The sequence below is a fragment of the Anomaloglossus baeobatrachus genome, chromosome 3 (genome assembly GCF_048569485.1).
Source record: "Anomaloglossus baeobatrachus isolate aAnoBae1 chromosome 3, aAnoBae1.hap1, whole genome shotgun sequence".
Taxonomy (NCBI): Eukaryota; Metazoa; Chordata; class Amphibia; order Anura; family Aromobatidae; genus Anomaloglossus; species Anomaloglossus baeobatrachus.
Window position 1 is genome coordinate 424,330,282 of NC_134355.1, and position 25,476 is coordinate 424,355,757.

Consider the following 25,476-nt stretch of genomic DNA (forward strand, 5'->3'; position numbering starts at 1 on the left):
GATCATGTTTTTAATTCTGTTTTTGCAGCATTCACTTATCTTTAGTTTATGAGTGAACTGCAGTATAGTTTAGGGGAGCTAAATCTGAACAAATGATCCTTTTGGATCAAGTGTAAATCAAATAATTCATGTTATTTCCTTAACTATCCCCTCTGGGCAATTTGACTGTTTTGATATTCAGTTTGGTGCTTAATACCCTATTTTTCAAAGGCTGAGCCAGATAAAAAGGTGACAGATTGACTCAATAAATAATTCAATTTAAAATGTCAGGCTTTCTCTCACAAAAATTAATTTAGAAAACCTTACAGCTGAGACCAGCATATATTTTTCTTATTGAAAACATCTCTCTAGATTACGTTGACAAAAATTTGGAATATCAGAATGTCTAAAAAAAAAAATAAAAAGCTTAAATCCTACATAAGATCTTAGTGGGAAATTGCAAATTTAGAAACGTATCTTAAACAACAAAGTACTTAAGATGTCTTATGTGGTGGAGAAACTGAGACACTGAATTTAATTAGTCTGTACCAATATATATTGTGAAATTATATAACAAATAATATAAATGTATAAAAAATATTAAACGTACCAGACTAATGAACATAATAGGGAAAGGAGGAACGACAAGCTTTTAAAGTGCAAAAAGTGTGACAGGTTTTTATTATTATGGCAGGTGACAATTCATTACAAGATTAAAAGCACTTAAGAACAGAGACCTAAAAAGGACAGTATCCTGTTTCCCCCCACATCCCAACACACATGTATATATCTGTAAACATAGACATGGAAAAGATGGTAGCTGATTTCTCGGTACAATAACCCAAATTAACACATATGCATTTCAGTGTTAAAGCCAATTACGCTGGTAGATGTTGCAGATAGTGCCCGGAAACAAAGGTTAGGGGAATCATCACAATGAATGATAAGGGGAACATGGAGCCAAAGGTGAACAGCTCTAGGTAGTAGCCATTAAGGTCTCAGAGCGACCCTCATACCAGCCCAACGTACGTTTCAATGACGATTTTCTTATCTTCTTCAGGGGAAAAGGTGCTGTGAAATATGCCCACCAAAAGCCGGTTTTTAAATGCGCGCCGATCAAAGCCGGGATTCCCCGGAAGTGACGTATCGGCGCATGCGCAGACCGCCGCCGCCGAGTCCGAGCGTCACTACGCCGTCACGCCAGTTCGCGCATGCGCGGGAGCGGGGACGCGTCACCATGGCTCCCGCGCATGCGCGCGGCGTATAGACGGCAGCAATGACACAGGACAAGGCAGGACGGACCCCGCACGCGCGCAGACACAGCCGGGGATAAAAGTACCATATTGTAACAACAGTGGCAAGAGAATCAATACAGGAAAATTTGTGAGTCCAATAAGGGGAGCCGAAGTAGGATGCTTCCGTGTATATATCGGAATTTCTTTCTTGTTCTTCCCTCCTACACCGCTGCATGAATTGTGAAGAGAAGTCACTATTTATCCTGAAAACAGAGACGGGCAATATTATTGATGGGCCATGGAAACGTAAAAAAGAGGGGAGGATGTAACATATAAATAAAAGCAGGAAATGAAAGGGAAGGAGACATAAAATCTGCACAGAGGAGCAAAAGATTGCCAGTATTAACTATTTGCATATAACATATTATTCATTCAGGAGTGGTCCAAAAAGGAGGGGGAAGCCCAGGAATGCTATATCCTCCTGATCTAAAGAAAGGATGAGTAGCTAATCGACTCATTTATTCCCTTTGGGACCAATGTGTCCAGAACTGAGATCCATTTCGCCTCACACTGTGCGAGGCGTTTTTTAAGGTCACCACCCCTAATACCCCCATCTATGACATCGATACCTCTCACTTTCAACTGAGAGGGGTCGCAGGAGTGGTGTGACCTAAAGTGCCTGGGTAGGGTTTTCAGAAGGGCAACATCCGTTGCCGCACCAGCCGCAGAAATGTCCCTCACATGTTCTCTGACCCTGATACGCAACTCCCGTGAGGTGAGGCCAACGTAGGTCAGAGGACATGTGCAGGTCGCGAAGTATACCACGTGTGTAGTACTACACGTGATGTACTGCTTGATGGTAAATGTGTTCCGTCCGTCAGTGGAGGAGAAAGATGTGCTGCGGATTATGTTGTTACATGCCACACAGTGGCCGCAAGGATAGCAGCCACATAATGGAATCCTAGGGCCAAAAAAGTTAGATTTAGGAGGAACATAATGGCTCTTCACCAAATGGTCCTTTAAGTTTTTGGCCCTCCTCGGCGTCATCAAGGGATTCTTAGGAAGTGTCTCAGCCAGGACCGGATCGGTTAGCAGCACTGACCAATGTTTCTTCATGATGTCACGCATAGTGGTCCATTCCTGGCTAAACGTCCCAATGAACCTCACCACGGACTCAGACTTGTTGGAGTCCTTTGGGGCATATTTTAATAATTGTGCACGAGGGGTTTTTTTGGCCCTATTATAACCCCGCTGTACACTTCTCTTGCTATATCCCCTGTCGAGGAAGCGGTCTCGAAGGTCTGCTGCCTGGGCCTCGAAGGAGGCATCTGAGGAGCAGATGCGCCTCATTCTTAAAAATTGCCCCGTCGGGATGGCGCGTATAACAGGTGGATTATGGGCGGATGTGGCGTGAAGCAACGCATTGACGGACGTATCTTTACGGTATACGTCCGTCTGGACCGACCTCTTATCATCAATTTGGATCTTGATATCCAAGAAGTCGATCTCATGGTTGCTACTTTTATAGGTCAATTTAATGTTAAACTTGTTGGAATTAAGTTGCCGCATAAATTGATCAAGTCGCTCCGCTGGGCCCTGCTACACAAAAAGAATGTCATCTATGTATCTTAGCCAACACTGCACATGGGCGCAAGCCTCCACGCCCCCATCACCAAATACCAGCCTCTTCCAGTATCCCAGGAAGAGGCCGGCGTATGAGGGCGCACAGGCCGCGCCCATGGCAGTGCCGCGCCGCTGTAAGTAGAAAACATCTTTGAAAACAAAATAATTGTGTGACAGGGCGAAACGGAGCAACTCTAGGATCAAATCGCCCATAGCGCCACCCCGACCGGACATTTCAAGAAAGAAGTGCACCGCCCTGAGCCCATCCTCATGGGCTATACAGGTATACAGACCCTCGACGTCCGCTGTGACCATCAGCATATCGTCCTCCATAAAGATGCCGTCAACTTGTCCCAGGATGGCCGTCGTGTCGCGGACATAAGAGGGTAGTGTCTCTACTATAGGTGTTAAATAATAGTCTATGAATCGACATATAGGCTCACATAGACCCTCTATGCCGGACACGATAGGACGCCCCGGAGGGTTGACAGCATCTTTATGGATCTTGGGTAGGACGTAAAATATGGGCGTTTGGGGTATTTCTTACATAGGCCTTCCAGCATTTTTTTAGTAATAATTCCCTCCTCATAAGCCCGTGTCAGAATCGCGGTGAGGTCCCAGGAAAATCCAGCCAAGGGGCTACTCGGAAGTCTGCTATACGTTCCTCTGTCACGCAACTGCCTAAGAACTTCTCGTTCGTACTTGTCATGAGAAAGGACCACAATATTCCCCCCCTTGTCCGCAGGCTTGATGACTATATCCTCATAGTTCTGTGGTTCCATGAGGGCCGTCCGTTGGGTGTGTGTCAGATTATCACCCCTGCGTTTAATGGGGATCTTTCTAAAGTCTTCGCTGACCAATCTTGTAAAGATCTCAACGGCTGGGCTCAAGGACAAGGGAGGGAATCTTGTGGACCTCGGCAAGAGGGACTGAGGAAACGTACCTGCAGAAGTATGTTCTTGCTCCTGTAGGAGATCCTCCAAATTTTGGATGGCGTCTCTTTCCACTTGACTCGCTGAAGCATGGTCCCGCTTGTGAAAGAGTTTTTTTAAAATTAGTTTGCGAGCAAACAAATTGACATCTTTCAAAGCTGTAAAGAGATGGAATGAGTTGGAGGGGGAAAAAGTCAAACCTCGTGACAGTACCTCCACCTGAGCATCGGAAAGAGTGCGTGCTGATAAGTTTATTACCTGCAACTTCTTGTCGGTTTTCTTGGTCTTTCCGTATGGTCCGGGCTGACGATTTCTTTGCTTAACCCTGGCTCCGACAGTTTCGGCGGCAGAAAACGCACTCTCCGATGCTCCAGAGGAGGACCCGTCAGCCGATGTATGGGACACCAAAGATACAGATCTCTGGCGTTGATTTTTACCGGAGCGCAGATAATTACGCCCTCTAATGTTTTCAGCTTTCCACCTATAGGCCTTATTCGTGGAGTAATCTGTTATGTCCCTATTAAGTTTTTTGAGTTTGTATGCTTTAATCTCCTTCTCCCATCTCTCCAACTCTTGTTCCATCTCAATTTTGAACCGAGCGATGACCCCTGGTGTGCGTTTCTCATTCATTGTTTTTTCTAAGGACTCAAGTTCCGTCTCGATTGTAGTGAGAGTAGCGGAATTATGTTCACTCAGCAGAGTAAGAAAACCCTTAGAGCATTCCTGAGCTAACTCCTCCCATTTTGTTTTAAAATTCTCCTCCTCCAGAACGAAATCTAATTGGATCCCCTGCATTATTAGTCTGGTTTTGTGGAGTTTTTCTCAGACTAATGAACAGACTAATTTTTCTGGTTCTGGAAATTACCAGATGGAAACTGCTGTTTTACTGTTGTTAAAATATAAAGCATTAAGAACTCAAGTTCACATATCTAATGACTACAGGCCGCTTACATCAAACAATAGTTTTGTATGCCTATGGTACATAATGCACAATACTGCAAAACATTCTGTTACGCACCTATTTCGGCTGCAGGGTAGATCTTCCCTCCCTTCCTCTATGAAGAAAGGAAAACAACCTGTGGAAAGAATAGGCGCAAATAGGTCTTATCCGGTATACAGGTATGGGGTGAATGTTGGAAGAACACTCGCCTTATCAGGTTGTGCCAGTCACAACCCCTTAGTAAACATGGAAGTAGCATGGAAGGCAGCAGTTCCGCAGTGATGAGATAATTTCAATGTAGAAGAAAGCGGGTTTGAATACCGCGCCAAAACCACAGGAATACGAGGAGTATAAGTGAATCCCTTTTATTTCCACAGGTCTATGCGTTTCAGGGACATATCCGTCCCCTTTATCAGGACAATATACAGGGAATATTACAGCCAATAGACAGACTGTAATATTCCCTGTATATTGTTCTGATGAAGGGGACGGATATGTCCCTGAAAAGCGTAGACCTGTGGAAATAAGAGATTCACTTATACTCCTCGTATTCCTGTGGTTTTGGCGCGGTATTCAAACCCGCTTTCTTCTACATTGAAATTATCTCCCTTCCTCTATGGCTGCTGTACCTTACTTTCCCCCCACATTTCACTACTTACCTAGCATACCTCTCTCACATCATTATCCAAGGTCGTTTTAGTCCCCCTTCACACGTCAGTGATTCTGGTACGTTTGTTGCAGTTTTTATACATTCCAGAATCACGGACATACGCAGACCCATTAAAATCAATGTCTCTGTGCACACATCAGTGATTTTTCACTGACGTGTTTCCATGCGGCGTACACACGTGTCCGTGTGTTTCGCACGGAGACAAGTCAGTTTTTTTCTGACATCACTGATGTCCCACGGACCACGCAAATGTGTGGTCCATGAAACATGTACCAGAAAATCACGTACATTAAAAATAAAAAGCTTTTTAAACTCACCCATCTCCAGCGATGTTGTCTTCAGCTGCTGCTGTCTCCTGCTTCCAGGCCGGCTAATTATGCTCATACATGTGCACTGCCGACCCGGAAGTACCAGCAGAGGAGAGACAGTGGCGACCAGAGACAGCATTGTGGGAAACTTCAGCACCACAGAGCAGCGGCGTGGACAGGTGAGTATAAGTTCCTACTCTCCGTGTATTATCACAAATAGCACGTGTGCCTAAATCATGGCACACGGAGGAACATACGTACCTTTAACACGTCAGTGAAAAACGTGTGTGTTTTTGAAAGAAGCCTTAGGCTATGTGCGCACAGTGCATTTTTCGCTGCGTTTTTGCACGTTTTTCGGGTGCTTTTTGGGCTCAGTACTGCATGACTTTGCTTCCCTAGCAAAATCTATGAGTTTTAATTTTTGCTGTCTGCACACAGCTTTTTTTTTTAGCTGCGTTTTTGAGCTGAAAAAAAAAATGGTCATGACAATTCTTTTCTGCGTTTTACTGTTTTCAACCCATGCAATGCATTGTAAAAATGCAGCAAAATGCAGTGATCAAAAATGCAGCAAAACGCAGCCAAAAAACGCACCAAAACGTGGTAAAAACACATGCGTTTTTACCGCTGTTTTTGCCACGGGTGCGCTTTTGTGCGTTTTTAGCAAAAAACACACAAAAACGCAGCTGCGATGTCGGTGAGGTCAAATCGAAAGTGAAGCACATCCGTTGACGCTGTCGATATCGTAGTGTGTAAATCCTTTTTGATACGATTAACGAGCGCAAAAGCGTCGTAATCGTATCATCGGTGTAGTGTCCGCCATGTTCATAATTTCGCTGCAGAGACGGTACGATGTTGTTCCTCGTTCCCTTGCGGCAGCACACATCGCTGTGTGAGAAGCCACAGGAGCGAGGAACATCAGCTCACCTGCGTTACAGCGGCTCACGCCAGCTATGCGGAAGGACGGAGGTGGGCGGGATGTTTACGTCCCGCTCATCTCCGCCCCTCCGCTTCTATTGTTCGCCTGCCGTGTGATGTCGCTGTGACGCCGCACGACCCGCCGCCTTAGGAAGGAGGCGGGTCGCCGGCCAGAGCGACGTCGCAGGGCAGGTGAGTGCGTGTGACGCTGCCATAGCGATAATGTTCGCTACGGCAGCTATCACAAGATATCGCTGCTGCGATGGGGCGGGACTATCATCGCTCGGCTTGCGATGTCGTATTGTGCAAAGTACCTCTTAGACATACTTGTGTCTCTTGAGTATTTAGTCAGCTTTGACTTCAGTTGTTTTTTGTTTGGAGCTTACCATTATCCAGTTTGTTCAGCCTCAATCAACTCTTCAAACTCCAGTGATTTCTATAACTTTCTTCTACTGTTCCTCATAGTTTCTGGATTAACCAATTGTTTGTTGGAAGCATTCCAAATGGTCATTTAGAGACTATTCACATTATGCTGTTGTCATCTCTGCAAATTCCTGTGGTTTCTGCACTTTTCATCTATTACTACTGTTTAACTGATCATTTGCTATATACAGTGTGTCCACCCATATCCTGTCCACCGCCATTAACTTGAGAACGGCAGCAGATAAATGCATAGAAGTGGTGTCTAGGTATAGAAACGCAATGAAACCACCTATAGCGCCACCTGGTGGAAAACAACTGAGTTAGCATTTTTATCTCGGAAACGGAACGAGATAGAGAAAAAAAGTGAATTAAAAAATTGTAGGGCATCATCAATTCAATACGAATCGACACCTTGCATACAGAAATGCTATGATATGAAACCCATCACCCCCCCAAAAACATTGAATGCTGGTCACGCATATGGCGCTCATTTAACTTTGATGCTCAAAGTGGCCACCATCAGCTGCAATGCACATCTGGACTCTGGACAGCATATTGTATCTTGCTCCACGTTGTGCAATATGGTAGGTGACACGTTTGTACAAGCATCTGTGATACGTCGTCGTAGGTCCTGCAATGTTGGTGGAGGGGTCGCATACACCTGCTGTTTGATGTGACCACAGAAAGAAGTCCAATGGGGTCAAGTCAGGTGAGCGTGGAGGCCACTCCACGCAGCCATCATACCCAATGACTTGTAGGAAGGTCTCCATGAGGTATCGCTTCACGTCCGCAGCCTTGTGAGCTTCACACGTTCTAATCATAGCATTTCTGTATGAAAGGTGTCGATTTGTATTGAATTGATGATGCCCTACAACTTTGTAATTCACTTTTTTTCTCTATCTCGTTCTGTTTTCGAGATAAAAATGCTAACTCTGTTGTTTTCCACCAGGTGGCACTATAGGTGATGTCATTGCGTAGTGCATGGATACTTTACTATACCTAGACACCACTTCTATGCCTATAGCTACCACCGTTCTCAAGTTAATGGCAGTGGAAAGGATATGGGTGGACACACTGTACATTATGAACTGCAGTTTAGTGACTGTTCACATTATGCTGCAATGATTTCTTCATTATTCCGTTTCTGTAATCTACATCTACTATTTAACCCATAGTCTGCTGTAAGCATTACAAACTTCAATCTAGAGACTGCTCACATTTTACTGTAATCCTTTGCAAAATGTCTGTGGTTTCTACAACCTTCATCTTTATCATGGTTCAGAGCTGTTGTTTAACCCTTCACCTGACCTCAAGAGTTGCCTACACTTCTGGCTCTATGGCTTACACTGCATCCTGCTCTGCTTGCTGCCCAGCATAGCCCATAGTCCTGGTTTGTGCCATCACTGTTGGTCCGAAAGTACTGTACTTTCCAAACTGAAGCTTTGTGTATCCACCTTAGCATGTCAAACCTACAAGGTTTGCAGCACCCATATCAGTAGTCCATGGCTGCTGGATCAGAGCTCTTTATACTTTCTCCTACCTACCAGGATACCCAGTTGCTCTTTTGATTAGCAGGTCTAGCGCAACATCATTGTTACTATGCGATGCACACATTATCTCACCAGGCCTTCTATTCTAATATATCTTCAGGAGGCAGGACAAGGTTTACAGGGTTTTCTCTGGCAGCAACGGACTACCCTTGTAGCCACTAGACCAGAGTAATACAATTCATTTTGTCAACTCTGCTGCATACTGGGGTGACAGGGTTAAAAATGGTACTTTATTTTGATTAAGATTAGAATTTCAAAATAAACTTAGCAAATGAAAAATGGAAACACAGGTAAAGAGTCTTATAATAATAAAGGGTATTTGGGGATGTATACAGTGCTCAGGGTATTGTGTATATTCTTTCAACAATATGAGGGTCTATGTGTGAGATTAAATATAAATATACATGTATCCCAAATATAAATAATACGTGAATAACACATCACTGTAACTTGTGATGCCTGTGTAGCTTAGGGGCCTATCTATGTTGTTGTGGATCATATACATAAATGGAAAACCTATGGTACCATATATCAGTAGTATGTATTCAGATATGAAACTGTTGGAACTGTAGGTTGTCCCTTTCCTAGGCGGTTACCACTCCCTGAATGTCTGTCATTTACTCTACACTAGCCCTTGAAAAAGTACAAATATTTCATGCATAAATATAAAGAAGTTTGAAGCCCCACTACAGTGATATATTTTTTATTTTCCCCTTTGTTCAGAATCATGTGTAAGTGTCATGAAGGTCGTAACATACTCACCGGTTGCTGCATTTTACTAGTTTTAGGTCCTTTCCGGCACCATGTGACAGTTTTTGTGAGCTACAGAATAACACAGTGGAAATTGGTAAGAAACATTCTTGTCACAATGTGACTGTAGGATAGTGAGGGACAGGGACTCCTATGCTGTCCCTCACGCTATGGGACCTTAGGCTATCCCTAACCTCAGGGTTACTCCTGATGGTGGAGATGCCCGAGTCCCGTGCCTGGCTAGTCTCCTAACAAGAACTAATTTGATTCCCTCCTCCCACAAGGTAAGGAAGGGGCAGGAGTGAGATGGAAGAACAGAAAAAGACAGACAAGGAAAAACCAAAACTCTGACTCACTGCGCACACACAGGAATAAACAAAGAGAGACTCAAGAGAAAAGCAAGAGCAGGAAGGTAGCTACAAAAGGCAGCATGGGTTAACTCCCCAATCGCACTCAGCAACAAGTACCACAATCACCAGTTAGTATTGTTCACAACCCCTCACCAGACCAACTAAGATAAATTATAGCTGGAATAGAAGGAAGGATCTAGCCATCATATACAAGTGCATCTCAATAAATTAGAATTTCACCAAAAAGTTAATTTATTTCAGTAATTCAATACAAAAAGGAAAACACATATATATCATGTAGAGTCGTTAGAAAAAGTGATCTCTTTCAAGTGTACTTTTTTGTTAATTTGATGATTATGGCTTACAGCCAATTAAAACCCAAAAGTAATCTCAGAAAATTAAAATAATTACCACAAAATACCTGAAAAGTGTCCCTAAGCGTTTAAAATAGTCCATTAGTCTGTTTTAATAGGCTATACAATCATGGGGAAGACTACTGATTTGACAGATGTCCAAAAGGCAGTCATTGACACTCTCCACAAGGAGGGTAAGCCACAAAAGCTCATTGCTAAAGAAGCTGGCTGTTCAGAGTGCTGTATCCAAGCATATTAATGAAAAGTTAAGTATAAGGGAAAAGTGTGGTAGAAAAAGGTGCACAAACAACCAGGATAACTGCAGCCTTGATAGGATTGTTAAGAAAAGGCCCTTCAAATATTTTGGGGAGATTCACAAGGAGTGTACTGCTGCTGGAGTCATTGCATCAAGAGCCACCACAAACAGATGTATCCAGGGCATGGGCTACAACTGTGGCATTCCTTGTGTCAAGCCACTCATGACCAATAGACAATGCTAGAAGCGTCTTACCCAGAACAATGAGCAAAAGAGCTGGACTGTTGCTCAGTGGTCCAAGGTGTTTTCAGATGAAAGTAAATTTTGCATTTCAATTGGAAATCAACATTCCAGAGTCTGGAGGAAGAGTGGAGAGGCTACAATCCAAGCTGCTTGAGGTCTAGTGTGAAGTTTCCACAATCAGTGATGGTTTGAGCAGCCATGTCATCTGCTGGTGTAGGGCCACTGTGTTTTATCAAGACCACAGTCAGCACAGCTGTCTACCAGGAAATTTTAGAGCACTTCATGCTTCCCTCTGCCGACAAACGTTTTGGAGATGGAAATTTCTTTTTTTAGCAGGACTTGGCACCTGTCCACACTGTCAAACTCGCCTGACCTAAACCGCATAGAGAATCTATGGGGTATTGTCAAGAGGAAGATGAGAGACACCAGCCCCAACAATGCAGATGCGCTGACGGCTGCTATCAAAGCAACCTGGGCTTCCATAATACCTCAGCAGTGCCACAGGCTGATCATCTCCATGCCACGCCACATTAATGCAGTAATTCATGCAAAAGGAGCCTCGACCAAGTATTGAGGGCAGGTACTAAACAGACTTTTCAGTAGGCGCCAACATTTCTGAGTTTAAAATCATTTTCTCAGTTGGTCTTATATAATCTAATTTTTTGAGATAATGACTTTTGGGCTTTCATTGGCTGTAAGCCATAGTCATCAACAGTAACAAAAATAAGCATGTGAAATAGATTACTCTGTGTGTAATGACGCTATATAATATATGACTTTCCCTTTTTTTCATTGAATTACTGAAATAAGTTAACTTTTTGATGATATTCTAATTTATTGAGATGCACTTGTATAGGAGGGCAGTCTGCCTCGATCACAGAGACCAGAGTTATCCTCACATAGACCATCATAGGACAGCTAATTTGTATCTAAATAACAATTTTTTAAACAGCCATATGCTAAGATCCTCTGACACCTCTACACTGCATGTTTAACACATTGTGCATAATATGGTCTACCCGCCATTCTGTTATCAGCCTGTCTGAACGGTAACAGCGTCTTATGAATACTGCACGTGTCTTTGCGCTAACCTCTCTAACAACTATGACAGCTCAATGGCTCATGTCTCTCAGTTGACTGTTGCTTTTGCCATACTTCAGTGTTCCAATCTGCTACATAGTGATAACACTAGTCTTGTTGCTAGAACAGAGAATAGTATGGCCATCATATTGTAACCAATGTAAGAGTCTGTTTATTCACTGGCATTTAGATAACTAAAATATTCCAATATTCAGGTATTTAATACTTTTTCAAAAAGGTGCCCCATGCAGACTTGGACAAGCAACTGCAGCATAAGTAAAATAGATACCTCAAGGTCTGAACCCCACCAAGTGATAATTTGTACGTTAGCAGCAGCACATTAAAGGGAATCTCTCAATAAGATCCCCCTTCTGCTAAACCGCACATTTGGGTATGCAGCTTTTTTAAATGAAAATCCATTAATACCTTTATATTTGCTGCTACAGTCCTGGGAAATTAGCGTTTTAATTATTATGCAAATAAGGCTTAAGTGCTCTGGACATAACCGAGCACTTCCCCAGCCTCTGGCTCCCCAGGTTGTTTTCCTCCTCAGCACCAGCCTCTTCAGCTTGACTGTCTGATTTTCTTGCCTGACTTCAGACGTTACACAGTGATCTATCAATCAAGCTAAAAAGGCTGGTGCTGGGCGGGGAAACCACCTCAGGAGGCAGAGGCTCGGAAGTGCTCTTAAAAGCCCAGCGCACTTAGGGTGAGAACGCACTTTGCGTTCACCTACTTGCAGTTCTAAACGCACGTTTTGGGCTTAATTGATTTGACCAAAGTTTCCTTTTCCAGAAATTTAGCGCTGAAAACGCATGCGTATTTACCGCGTTTTAGATGCGTTTTCAGCGCTTTTTACATGCTTTTTCACCTGCGTTTTGACAGATGCGTTTTGAACATCAAGACACTATTAAATAAAGTTGAAACAGTCAAACAAACTGAAAAAAAGAGAAAAAAAAGGAACAAATCTATATTAATGGGAAAAATAATGAAAATATAGATATTTCATAAAATTATAGCGGTAATATACATTTTATAGATAAAATTGCATTTAAAGCATAATTTTCTTAATTTTAATTGTCGGATTATATGTGTGTGTAAAGGGACATAGCAAATCATTATTTTGATGTGCAAAAAGCATGCGTTTTGGTAGTCCAAAACGCATGTTTTCACATAAAAAGCAGGTAAACGCAGGAATTTGCAGAAATCTTAGTTTTGCCATTTCTCATTGACTTCAATGTTAGCAAAACGCAGCCAAAATGGCAAAAACAATTGACATGCTGCTTCTTTGAACGCATGTTTTTTGCCACAAAATATGCAAATTAAACTCAGCGTTTAGAAACGCAAAGTGCGGACTAGAAATCAACCATTTTCCATTGACTTTGCTGGAAAATCAAAACGCATGCCATTTGGCATGAAAACGCTGCAGCTCAAAACGCTGCGGAAACGCAGGTAAAAACGCAAAGTGCGTTCTCACCCTTAATGCTTCATTTGAATGTGAACCAACTGGAAAATATAAAGATATCAATGGATTTGCATTTCAAAGACCAGCATGCTTAAATAAATGGTTTGAGGGGATTGATTTTACTGACAGAATCCTTTTTAGCTAAACATGAGAAAGCATGCTAAGCATTACATGATAGTTACCTTCCACAGAGCTTATAAGCTTTGAGCCTGGTTCTTGTCCACTACAAAGTCTAAATATGTCTGTTATGAAAACTAAAATTCTAATTATGAAATCCCTTTATATTTTTTAATTAGATCTGCTGTAAACATTTGCACTATGTAGTATTAATCCAAAATTGTGTATAGCTACTTTGAAGCTAATATAAAAAATATCCTTGTAGAGAAATATGACTAGTAATGCAATCCAAGAATGAAAGAAAACTACCATGTATTCAATGTTTTCAACTTTGATAATGGGGATTCCAGTCCTAATCAGCACAGTGATCATCTCTTATTGTTCTGTGGACTAATCAGAAATATATATTTGACTTGAAACTACAAACTATTTTTAGAGTCAAATCATATAAAATTCACCGCACTCTCCAGAGTATTTGATGCAATGTCTTTGTTGTGATGACATGTAGAGTAGAATTCAAAAGAGTGACATGTGGTGTAAGCAACAACTCTTTTGGATGTTTTGACCCTACCATGGTCTTATTCCTATGGTCACTATAAGAAAAAATGTGAATCAAAAAACAGGTTGGCACCCCAGATTGTGGTGCACAGATCCTAGGATGGACGCCACAATAATTGAAAGAATGAAGATCAGCCATCACATCAAATTAACTTCTTTCTTGGCCTTATTTATTCCATTTTCCAAAAAATACAATGTACGATGTGATGCATTTCAGTCAAAAAGTGCATGGTGTGAGAAAGGTCTGCACTTTTTGACCAATATGCGTCACATTGTACATTGTATTTTTTGGAAAATGGAATATATAAGGCAAAGAAAGAAGCTAATTTGATGTGAGTGCCGATCTTCATTCTTTCTATTAGAAAAAAACAAACCATAAAATAATATAAATAGTGATGGGCTGACCCGGCTCTACTGTAAAGTTCCAATCCATACGGTTTCAAAAGTATCCAAGTGCTGGGCCAGGAATTCTCAGGGAACTCCAGCTAATGATCCGGATTGCTTCCCCCTTTCACCGGCAGTGCTGGCGTCTGATTGGTTGCAGTCAGACGCACTCCCAGTATGTGTGACAGCATCTGACTGTATGCAATCTTAGACCCTGTCTGCGGCTCACTGTAGGTTAGAGTAAAAATAAATACATTGGCATAGGCTCTCCCATATTATGATACTCAACATAGATAAAGCATATGGCTACAGGCTGCAACCCCTAGCTGTGTGCTTATCTTGGCTGTGCACCAAAATAAGAGGAACTACATTCAACTTTTTAGTGTTTTTTTTTAATAATAATTACAATTATAATAATTTTAAAAAATGGCATGCGGTTCCCCCCATCCCCAAATTTGACAACCAGCCATGATAAAGCCAGACAGCTGGGGGCTGGTATTCTCAGGCTGGGGAGACCCATATGTATTAGGCACCCCAGCTTAAAATAGCAGCCTAGGCTTGTTGCATCCATTAGATGTGACAATCCCGTAAGTTTATCCATCTCTTCCAGATTGCCCTGGTGCAGTGGCAATCAGGGTAACAAGGGGTTAATAACATCCCACAGCTGCCACTAAGCCCTAGATTAGTAATGGGAGGCATCTATGAAACACCATCCCCGGTACTAATCTGTAAGTGAAGAAAAATAAACACAAACACTGAAAAAGTCCTTTATTTGAAAAATATACCCTCTTTCACCAATTTATTAACCCTAAAACACCCAGATCCGACGTCATCCACATGAAGTCCCACGATGATTCCAACTCTGCTACATTTGAAGGCACAACACACAGCCATAGAATGTGACCACCCACTGGGATCTTCAGGCAAAGACTGAGCAGCGTAATCAGCGGAGATGTCACTCAGGTTATTTGCGGTCACAGCTGGAGGTTCCCAGCAGGTAATTGTGACCTTAGGTGACCTCAAGTAAAGTCACCTCAGGTGAGGTCACTGAGTTCACAGACCTGCATCTTCTGGCAGAAAGGTTTTTTGCCAAGAGATGCAGATTTGGTGCTAAAATTTCAACAGCATATTCCTGCACCCAATCTACACTTCCTGGCAAAAAAAACACATCACTTCTGCATGTGGTAGTGATGAAATGTTTTGCCAGGAGGTGTAGATTTGGTGCAGGAATTTGGTGTTGAACTTTGAGCACCAAATCTGAATCTCTTGGCAAAAAAACAGCGGTTTTGTGCCAGGAGATGCAGGTCTGTGAACTCAGTGACCTCAAACAGTGTTCTTAGGCTTAAAAGCTTCTCCCTTTTTATCCAAACATAATGATGGTCATTATGGCTAAACAGTTAAATTTTAGTTGCGTCAGACCACAGGACATGTCTCCAAAAATTAAGGTCTTTGCTCCCGTGTGCATTTGCAAACATTAACTTGGCTTTATGTTTCTTTTGGAGTAATGGCTTCTTCTTGGCAGAGTGTCCTATCAGCCCATGTTGATATAGTACTCGTTTCACTGTGGATAATGACACAATCTTACCAGCTTCCGCCAGCATCTTCACAAGGTCTTTTACTTTTGTCATTGGGTTGATATGCACATGTCTGACCAAAGCATGTTCATCTCTGATACACAGAACCCAACTCCTTCCTGAGCAGTATGATGGCTGGACATTCCCATCTTGTGTATACTTGCATATAATTGTTTGTACAGATGAACGAGTCACCTTCAGGTATCTGGAAATTGTACCCAAGGATGAACCAGACTTGTGCAAGTCCACAATTCTTTTCCTGGGATCTTGGCTGATTTCTTTTGACTTTCCCATGATGCTACACAAAGAAGCAGTGTGTTTCAGGTGTGCAGTAAAATACATACACAGGTGTGTCTCTCTCGTACTCTCTCTCGTACTCTCGTAATCTCTCTCTTCCACTCTCGTAATCTCTCTCGTACTCTCTCGTAATCCTATTTGACCTAAAACAGGAAAGGTTCATTAGTGAGAAAAAAATGCATATATGATGTGGTCTGGGCTTATTGTCGTTGCTGCAGAGATGTGGCCTGAAAAACACCAAAAAACTGAGCTGTAACAAATGTTCAATAAACATGCAACATTACAAGCATGTGAATTGCAGCCTCAAGACTAGAAAAAAAACAAGGAGAAAAATTGTAGGAAAAATACCCTGACTATAAATAAATAAATTGCAAGTGCTTAATAACAGGGTACTTAGTATATACATTTTTGCAAAAAGGTAAGAAGCTGTCTCACCTCGTCACGGTGTACCCATCTGAGACAGTCCCTAACCTACTAAAGTTAAAAACATATTCTGTACCTGACTTGTGTCATGTCAAAACTTCAATATGAATGGTAAAGTGGTTAGCTGGGTCCCAGATTAAATAAACAGCAAAAGTGAGAAGCAAGTAGTTGTTCAGCCTCAATATCAGGCGGACTGCGCCCCCAACTTGCAATAAAGCAAGATAAAAATGCAGTGATGTGGCCTGGGATTATTTCCGTTGCTGCAGAGATGTGGCCTGGGATTATTGCCGTTACTGCAGAGATGTGGCCAGGGATTATTACCGTTGCTGCAAAGATGTGGCCTGGGATTATTGCCATTACTACAGAGATGTGGCCTCGGATTATTGCCGTTGCTGCAGAGATGTGGCCTCGGATTATTGCCGTTGCTGCAGAGATGTGGCCTGGGATTATTGCCGTTACTGGAGAGATGTGGCCTGGGATTATTGCCGTTACTGCAGAGATGTGGCCTGGGATTATTGCCGTTACTGCAGAGATGTGGCCTGGGATTATTGCCGTTACTGCAGAGATGTGGCCTGGGATTATTGCCGTTGCTGCAGAGAAGTGGCCTGGGATTATTGCCGTTACTGGAGAGATGTGGCCTGGGATTATTGCCGTTACTGCAGAGATGTGGCCTGGGATTATTGCCGTTACTGCAGAGATGTGGCCTGGGATTATTGCCGTTGCTGCAGAGATGTGGCCTGGGATTATTGCCGTTACTGCAGAGACGTGGCCTGGGATTATTGGCGTTGCTGCAGAGATGTGGCCTGTGATTATTGCCATTACTGCAGAGATGTGGCCTGAGATTATTGCCGTTGCTGCAGAGATGTGGCCTGGGATTATTGCCGTTACTGCAGAGATGTAGCCTGGGATTATTGCCGTTACTGCAGAGATGTGGCCTGGGATTATTGCCGTTGCTGCAGAGATGTGGCCTGGGATTATTGCCGTTGCTGCAGAGATGTGGCCTGGGATTATTGCCGTTACTGCAGAGATGTGGCCTGGGATTATTGCCGTTGCTGCAGAGATGTGGCCTGGGATTATTGCCGTTACTGCAGAGATGTGGCCTGGGATTATTGCCGTTACTGCAGAGATGTCGCCTGGGATTATTGCCGTTGCTGCAGAGATGTGGCCTGGGATTATTAACGTTACTGCAGAGATGTAGCCTGGGATTATTGCCGTTACTGCAGAGATGTGGCCTGGGATTATTGCCGTTGCTGCAGAGATGTGGCCTGGGATTATTGCCGTTACTGCAGAGATGTGGCCTGGGATTATTGCCGTTGCTGCAGAGATGTGGCCTGGGATTATTGCCGTTACTGGAGAGATGTGGCCTGGGATTATTGCAGTTACTGGAGAGATGTGGCCTGGGATTATTGCCGTTACTGGAGAGATGTGGCCTGGGATTATTGCCGTTACTGCAGAGATGTGGCCTGGGATTATTGCCGTTACTGCAGAGATGTGGCCTGGGATTATTGCCGTTGCTGCAGAGATGTGGCCTGGGATTATTGCCGTTACTGGAGAGATGTGGCCTGGGATTATTGCCGTACTGCAGAGATGTGGCCTGGGATTATTGCCGTTACTGCAGAGATGTGGCCTGGGATTATTGCCGTTGCTGCAGAGATGTGGCCTGGGATTATTAACGTTACTGCAGAGATGTGGCCTGGGATTATTGCCGTTGCTGCAGAGATGTGGCCTGGGATTATTAACGTTACTGCAGAGATGTAGCCTGGGATTATTGCCGTTACTGCAGAGATGTGGCCTGGGATTATTGCCGTTGCTGCAGAGATGTGGCCTGGGATTATTGCCGTTACTGCAGAGATGTGGCCTGGGATTATTGCCGTTGCTGCAGAGATGTGGCCTGGGATTATTGCCGTTACTGGAGAGATGTGGCCTGGGATTATTGCCGTTACTGGAGAGATGTGGCCTGGGATTATTGCCGTTACTGCAGAGATGTGGCCTGGGATTATTGCCGTTACTGCAGAGATGTGGCCTGGGATTATTGCCGTTGCTGCAGAGATGTGGCCTGGGATTATTGCCGTTGCTGCAGAGATGTGGCCTGGGATTATTGCCGTTACTGGAGAGATGTGGCCTGGGATTATTGCCGTTACTGCAGAGATGTGGCCTGGGATTATTGCCGTTGCTGCAGAGATGTGGCCTGGGATTATTGCCGTTGCTGCAGAGATGTGGCCTGGGATTATTGCCGTTGCTGCAGAGATGTGGCCTGGGATTATTGCCGTTGCTGCAGAGATGTGGCCTGGGATTATTGCCGTTGCTGCAGAGATGTGGCCTGGGATTATTGCCGTTACTGGAGAGATGTGGCCTGGGATTATTGCCGTTACTGCAGAGATGTGGCCTGGGATTATTGCCGTTGCTGCAGAGATGTGGCCTGGGATTATTGCCGTTGCTGCAGAGATGTGGCCTGGGATTATTGCCGTTGCTGCAGAGATGTGGCCTGGGATTATTGCCGTTGCTGCAGAGAAGTGGCGCTTCTTGTACTGATTACCAAAGAGCATCACAGACCTTTAATAATTCATGGTATACGGAGGCCTCTGTTGTGGCAGCACATAGTACAGTTAATTAATAATTGGAAGTATGCTTTATGATTCGATATTAGCGGTGCTATATACTGTGCACTTGTCTTACTATTATAATAATAATAATAATATAATTTTATTCATTTATATAGCGCTATTAATTCCACAGCGCTTTACATACATTTGCAACACTGTCCCCATTGGGGCTCACAATCTAGAGTCCCTATCTGTATGTCTTTTGGAGTGTGGGAGGAAACCGGAGTACCCGGAGGAAACCCACGCAAACACGGGGAGAACATACAAACTCCTTGCAGATGGTGTCCTTGGTGGGATTTGAACCCAGGACCCCAGCGCTGCAAGGCTGCAGTGCTATCCACTGAGCCACCGTGCCGCCCAAATTATCAGTATTTGCATATTGTCACCTAAACACATTATAAAAGGCAAAACTAAAATCATTTGCATTGGAAATTAAGAGGCATAATTGCAAATGTTCAGTTACTACTTTCCAAACAACATGTCTGGAGTAATGGTATATTATTCTGCCACGTCGCTCCACCTCTGTGGTCAGCAAGTGCCAATATTCAGTATCACCCTCATTTCTCCTTTACCTAAGCAGTGTCGTAACCATAGCAACTGAAGATGCCTAGTTTCCACAGCAACAAGAAATGAGTGAAGTAAAATAAGAATTATCCGCCCTTTACCATTAGCTTCATTACATAGCAACATGTTTATGTTGTGAGATTTAGCACATGGTTTGCACTCCAGTAAAATCAGGGGGACTCTGCTATTAGCCATTATGACTCCTTTGAAATGACCCAATGAATCAGTAAAATGTTACTCAAGTACTGCACATGCTGTATAGGGAGATTAAAATAAATACACTGAGTTATGTGCTCAACAGCGTCCTAGAAAAGCCGATATTACTGAGCACTGCAGGCTATGGGAAAGTCTCGGGATATGTTCAGAATTTGCCTTCTTCAGTTTTGCCTTATAATAAACCTGATTGCAAAATCTGCAGCAAAATGAATCATGTGAACTGAGCCATAGCAGAACCTGCATGTGCTTACTTTGTTAACTCATACGTCCCCAAATGATTTCCCCCGTTTAATATTATAGGCATAGAAACCAGTGGCGTAACTAGAGTTTGATGGGCCCCTGTGCAAAGTTTGGAACTGCCCCCCTCCCCCCAACCATACACTGACACACAGGCTACGGGATAATGATGCTAACACTCAGGGTACTTGATAGTATGGCTGACACTGGGCTCTTTCCCTCAGCACCCAGGTTGCCCATGATCTGAAATCCCTTTTTCTATCAGCACCCAGCTTTCCTATGTTATGATATCTTGTCCTCAGCACCCACCTTCCCCATCATCTGCTTTACTTCTTTCCCTCAGTGCTGAGGGAAAGAGCCTCAAAACGTTCCCAGCCTATGCTTGTATCTTTGTCCCCCCTCGTATGTAGCTCTGCAAATACTATAATGGCCCCCACATACCATTCCATATAGTATGAGTCCCACATAACCCTTCATATATTAGAATGCAGCCCCATAGTCCTCCATGTATTATAATTCACCCCATAGTCCTCCATATATTATACTGCACCCCATAGTCCTCTATGTATTATAATGCAGTCCCCATAGTCCTGCATGTATTATAATGCATCCCATAGTCCTCCACATATTATACTGCACCCATAGTCTTCCATGTATTATAATTCCCCCCACTGTTTTACATATACTGTATTATAATACAGCCCCCATAGTCCTCCATATTTTATAATGCACCCCATAGTCCTTCATATTGTAGTATGCAGCCCCCCATACCGTTTAATGAATTCCATTGGCCTCCATGTATTATAATGCACATCCATAGGCCTCCATGTATTATAATGCACATCCATAGGCCTCCATGTATTATAATGCACACCCATAGGCCTCCATATATTATAATGCAGCTCCATTGTCCTCCATGTTTTTTAATACAGCCCCATTGTCCTTCATATTGTATTATACAGCTCCCATAGGCCTCTGGCCACCATGATTAAAAAATTAAACAAAAAAACAACAAATCCTCCAGGGGCGGATGCGGACACAGAGTAAAGGGCACCTGTGCAAGAATTGACCATGCCCCCCCTCCCCCCCGCCTCTTGGGGTCTTCCATGTTAAGCTTTGTACTTATCATCTTGCTCTGGGAAAAAATAAAATCAGAGTTACTAATTTTCACCTGGTCCAGTGATGTCTCTCTGCTGCTCTGTCTATATTTACAGGCTGCAGCAATAATGTCACATGTGACCACTTTAGCTAATCACAGGGCTCCGCAATTGATGCCATCTACCTTGGCGTGACGGCTGAGCTCAGTGATTGGCTCCAGCAGTCACATGTTTTAGTCATTATATGTAGAGAAGGTATGCACACCAGTGACTATGTAAGGGGAATACATGTAATGCAGAAACTGCTGTGTGAATACTAGCCTGAAAAATACAATAGCTATATGTGAAAATGAAAAAATCACAATGGAATCTGCATAACTGCTATGAAATATGAATAAAGAGAAATTTAGCTATTGAATTGATCAATGCAACAGAGCCCCAAAACCTCTTCATGGTATTCTCTTACTTGGGGCTCTGTTGCATTGATCAATTCAATAGTTAAATTTCTCTTTATTCATATTTCATAGCAGTTATCAAGATTCCAAGAGTCATTTTTTCATTTTCACATATAGCTATTGGATTTTCCATGTCAGTATTCACACAGCAGTTTCTGCTATTACATGTATTCCCCTTGCATAGTCACTGGTGTGCATACCTTATCTCCATATAGTGTAGATTTTTTAGGTTTTTGCACCCAGTTCTGACTTAAAATGGTGTTCCAAACGTTATTTCTTTACATGTTTTAGTCATGACATCACTGCTGCAAACATAGACAAGAGTAGTAGCAAAGAGGAATTGCTGGTTCTGAGGAGGGTAAATACACACACATATACTATTTATGCACAGAGGTACATATACTATATAAACACACAGATAGTGTGTGTGTGTATATATATATATAATATATATATATATATATATATATGTCGCGGGCGGAGGAGGGGACGCCGCGCTCTCCCCGCTGCTCGGGTCCGGCTGCCACTGCGGCTGCTGCGGCCTGCTGCTGCTACTCGGTGGCTCGAGCGATGGGCCGGATCCCGGGGACTCGAGCGGCGCTCCTCGCCCGTGAGTGAAAGGGGATTGGGATTTGGGATACTTTATTGTCCATGACGCCACCCACGGTTGTGGTGATTTGTTGACACCACTGCTGCTCTGTATGGGGATCCCGGGAGTGATGGTATGGAGCAGCTAGATATTAGTCCTCCCCTCCGTGGGTAGGGGGTAGTTGTCCCGGGGCCCAGTGATGAGGTGGGTGATGCAGGGCTTGGTGGGGTGCAGGGACGCGGGGGCAGCGCTGTGCCTTGCGGCACTGTGGTACTCACTCAGCCTGAGACGATGACACAGTTCTCGGTAAAACACACGGCTGGAAAGACGGTTCCCACGGACGGTTGTACTTGCTTTCCCCAGTAGTTGACGGTGACGGTCCCTTTTCCTGCACCTAAGATGATGATGGTTGCGATGGGTTCCCACCGGTAACCCGCTCCCCTGCTTGGATATGGGCCGGAGGAGCCCTACTTTGCCCGCAGGCGCTGGCCCTGAGAAACTGGTACCCTGGCGGTGGCGGTGTCTCTTTGTAACGGTTGGACTGTTGCCTTCAATCGGGACTTGCTTGTTGGGAGACCCAGAGGTCCCCTTCACTAACTGATTTGGCAAATTCACGGCGACTCCTAGCCTTGCTGGGATCCGAAAGGCCCCTGCCACTGGTGCTGACTGCTCTTCGTATACCGCTCCGGTACCGCCGGGCCACCACGCGTCCGCGGTCCTTCCAGCAACCTCCAAGCAGTCTCCCCTGCAGACAGTCACCGCCGTCTGCTGACCTTGCTGTCTCAGTCCGGGGCACACACCCGGACCAACTTCAGGCTTGCTTAACTGTTCCTTTTCTGTCACTACTCTCACTTGCTCCTCTACTACTTCCTTCTACTTCACTCCCCTGGCTTGAACTGCTTGGTTCTCCCGCCTGCAGGGCTGTGAACTCCTCGGTGGGCGGAGCCAACCGCCTGGCCCACCCCCTGGTGTGGACATCAGCCCCTGGAGGAAGGCAACAAGGATTTTAGGTTAGCCTTGGTGTTCCTATCTGGGGTGTAGGGTGTGGTGGTGTTATGACCTGTGACCCCTGGCTTGCCCAGGGCGTCGCATATATATATATATATATATATTACACAAGCACATAAACTATACACACAGGGACATACACATACTATTTATGCACAGAGATCCATATACTGTATGCACACATGTACATATACACATCATATATACATATATGCATTCATATACACACATACATATATATATATATAGACAGACAAATGCACAATTATATACAGTACAAGCAACATAGGTATGTATGTAAAAGCAAATAGACAGATCCAATAAGTATATACTCACCTCTCTGTTTCTTGCTGATGACCTGTGGCGTCTTTCCTGATCTTCTCCTGCTGTGGATGTGCAGCACCCATCTTCCTGCTGCCCCTTAGCTCTGACCTGCACATACACAGAACGTTAGGAACCAGCTGCTCCTCTTTGGCTGCGGCCTCCATCATCTCCTGAGCTGTGAGTCCCGGAATCTTCTGCCCTCGGTCTTAGCAGGGGGAGGTGGCATAGTGTCCTGTAGAGCACTGAGCAGAGCTGCACAGAAACATAGAAAGAGCCTCTTACAGGTTTCGGGGCTCATCGGCACTAAGCAGTTTTCTGGTGAGTGAGCCGGACCCCGGAAATATTTAATACTCATTATGGTGCATGCTGCATGGCCCTCCTTTATATAGGAGGATGAGGGCAAAATGTGACCAATAGTTAAGGCAAGTTATGTCATGTCACTTTTTTGCTATTTATTATATTAATAAAACACTTGTTGTCATTATGTCATGTCACTTTTTTGCTATTTATTATATTAATAAAACACTTGTTGTCATTATGTCATGTCACTTTTTTGCTATTTATTATATTAATAAAACACTTGTTATATTTTTGCAAAAAAGCAGTAATTGTTGTCATTTTGAATTGGTCATTTTATGACTTCCTGACTACTATTCCCACAGTCCTCTTGTCTCTATGGCCCTCCTTTAGTTGTGAGGGCCCTCCCTCCCCTATGTGCCCCGGTACAACAATTGCACAGGCTATATGTCAGCCACTGCGGTCCTCACCTCTCCTCATTCCCTCGCTGCTCCGGTCAGCGTCCTCCCATCCTGCGCTCTGTTATTTCAGCTCATCAGTGCGCAGTGATGATGCCACCACGCTCTGCGAGCGTAGGCACAGGAGGAGAATGAAGAACGGAGTGGAGCGTTCTTCATCATTGCTGTGTGCGAATACGGGTGAGGGGGGCCCGGTGCCGCCGCTGACACCGGGCCACCCTGACTCATGGGCACATAGCGGCCGCGTGGTCTGTCACTGAACAGCGGAGCTCCTCTCTCACTGAGAGGAGCCGGCTGCTGTTCTGAAGAGCGGGCACGGTCGCAATGGCGACCTCTGCGACCACGATATTTACGCCCCTGATAGAAACAATATTGGGCGCTGCAGCTTGCTGGTCAGTGGTCATCACTGCTGGCTTAGAGATCAGAGGTTTGGGGCTCCACCCAGAACATGCATGCTACATACCTCCCAACCGTCCCGGATACAGCGGGACAGTCCCTCTTCTGAGCCTTTGATCCCGAGTCCCGCCCGTGAGGCTGATTGTCCCGACTCCACCCACCCACTGTAGCCCCGCCTCGCTGTTTCTCCCTTCTATTCATCACAGAGTCGAGCGCGCACCTTGAAACTCCTGTGACTGCTGCTGAGGTATGAATCACCCCCTGCAGCAGAGCGACCCCCCTGCAGCAGAGCCGCCCCCCCCTGCACCAGAGCCGACCCCCCCCCTCCCCCAGAGCGGACATCCCCAGTCCCGAAGCCTGCGTTTCTCTGCAGCTGTTCTCTGACTCCCCGTGTGCGGCTTCTCACTGCTGCAGACACACGAGGAATCAGGAAGCTGAGGAGACCGTGCAATCAGCACTTCTCTCTCCTGCAGATAGCACTGGCCAGTAATAACCTATGCAGAGTGACATCTGCAGGCTTCTATTAGGTTACCGATCAGTGGTCTCCTGCCTGTGGAGCTGCTGGGTCCTAGCTTCCCAACAACTTCAGCTCTGCTTTATCCTGGCTCCTCTACCAGTTAAAGGGAACATGTCAGCAGAAATTTCACAATGAAAGTAAAAGATTCCCCTCTGCAGCTCCTGGGCTGCTTCTAGAAAGGTTCCTGTTGTTATTGTGCCCCCTTTGAGACCTACAAAAATACTTTATGAAGTCTTACCTTTTTGTATGCAAATGTGTTTTTATGGTCACGGGGGCGGGCTGTCTGGCGT

The 25,476-nt window shown here is 44.4% G+C and overlaps 1 protein-coding gene and 1 long non-coding RNA gene across 3 annotated transcripts in view; one reads left to right on the plus strand and one right to left on the minus strand.

Moving 5' to 3' along the window:
• The window catches only part of CLCN2 (chloride voltage-gated channel 2), a 223,752-nt gene that overhangs the window by 164,885 nt on the left and 33,391 nt on the right, over window positions 1-25,476 (plus strand). The window lies entirely within an intron of this gene.
• On the minus strand, window positions 1,270-23,692 carry LOC142296573 (uncharacterized). Its single transcript, XR_012751653.1, has 3 exons — window positions 23,531-23,692; window positions 3,781-3,868; window positions 1,270-1,477 (listed from the first exon to the last, which is right to left on the minus strand). It is a non-coding gene; the product is annotated as an uncharacterized LOC142296573 (long non-coding RNA).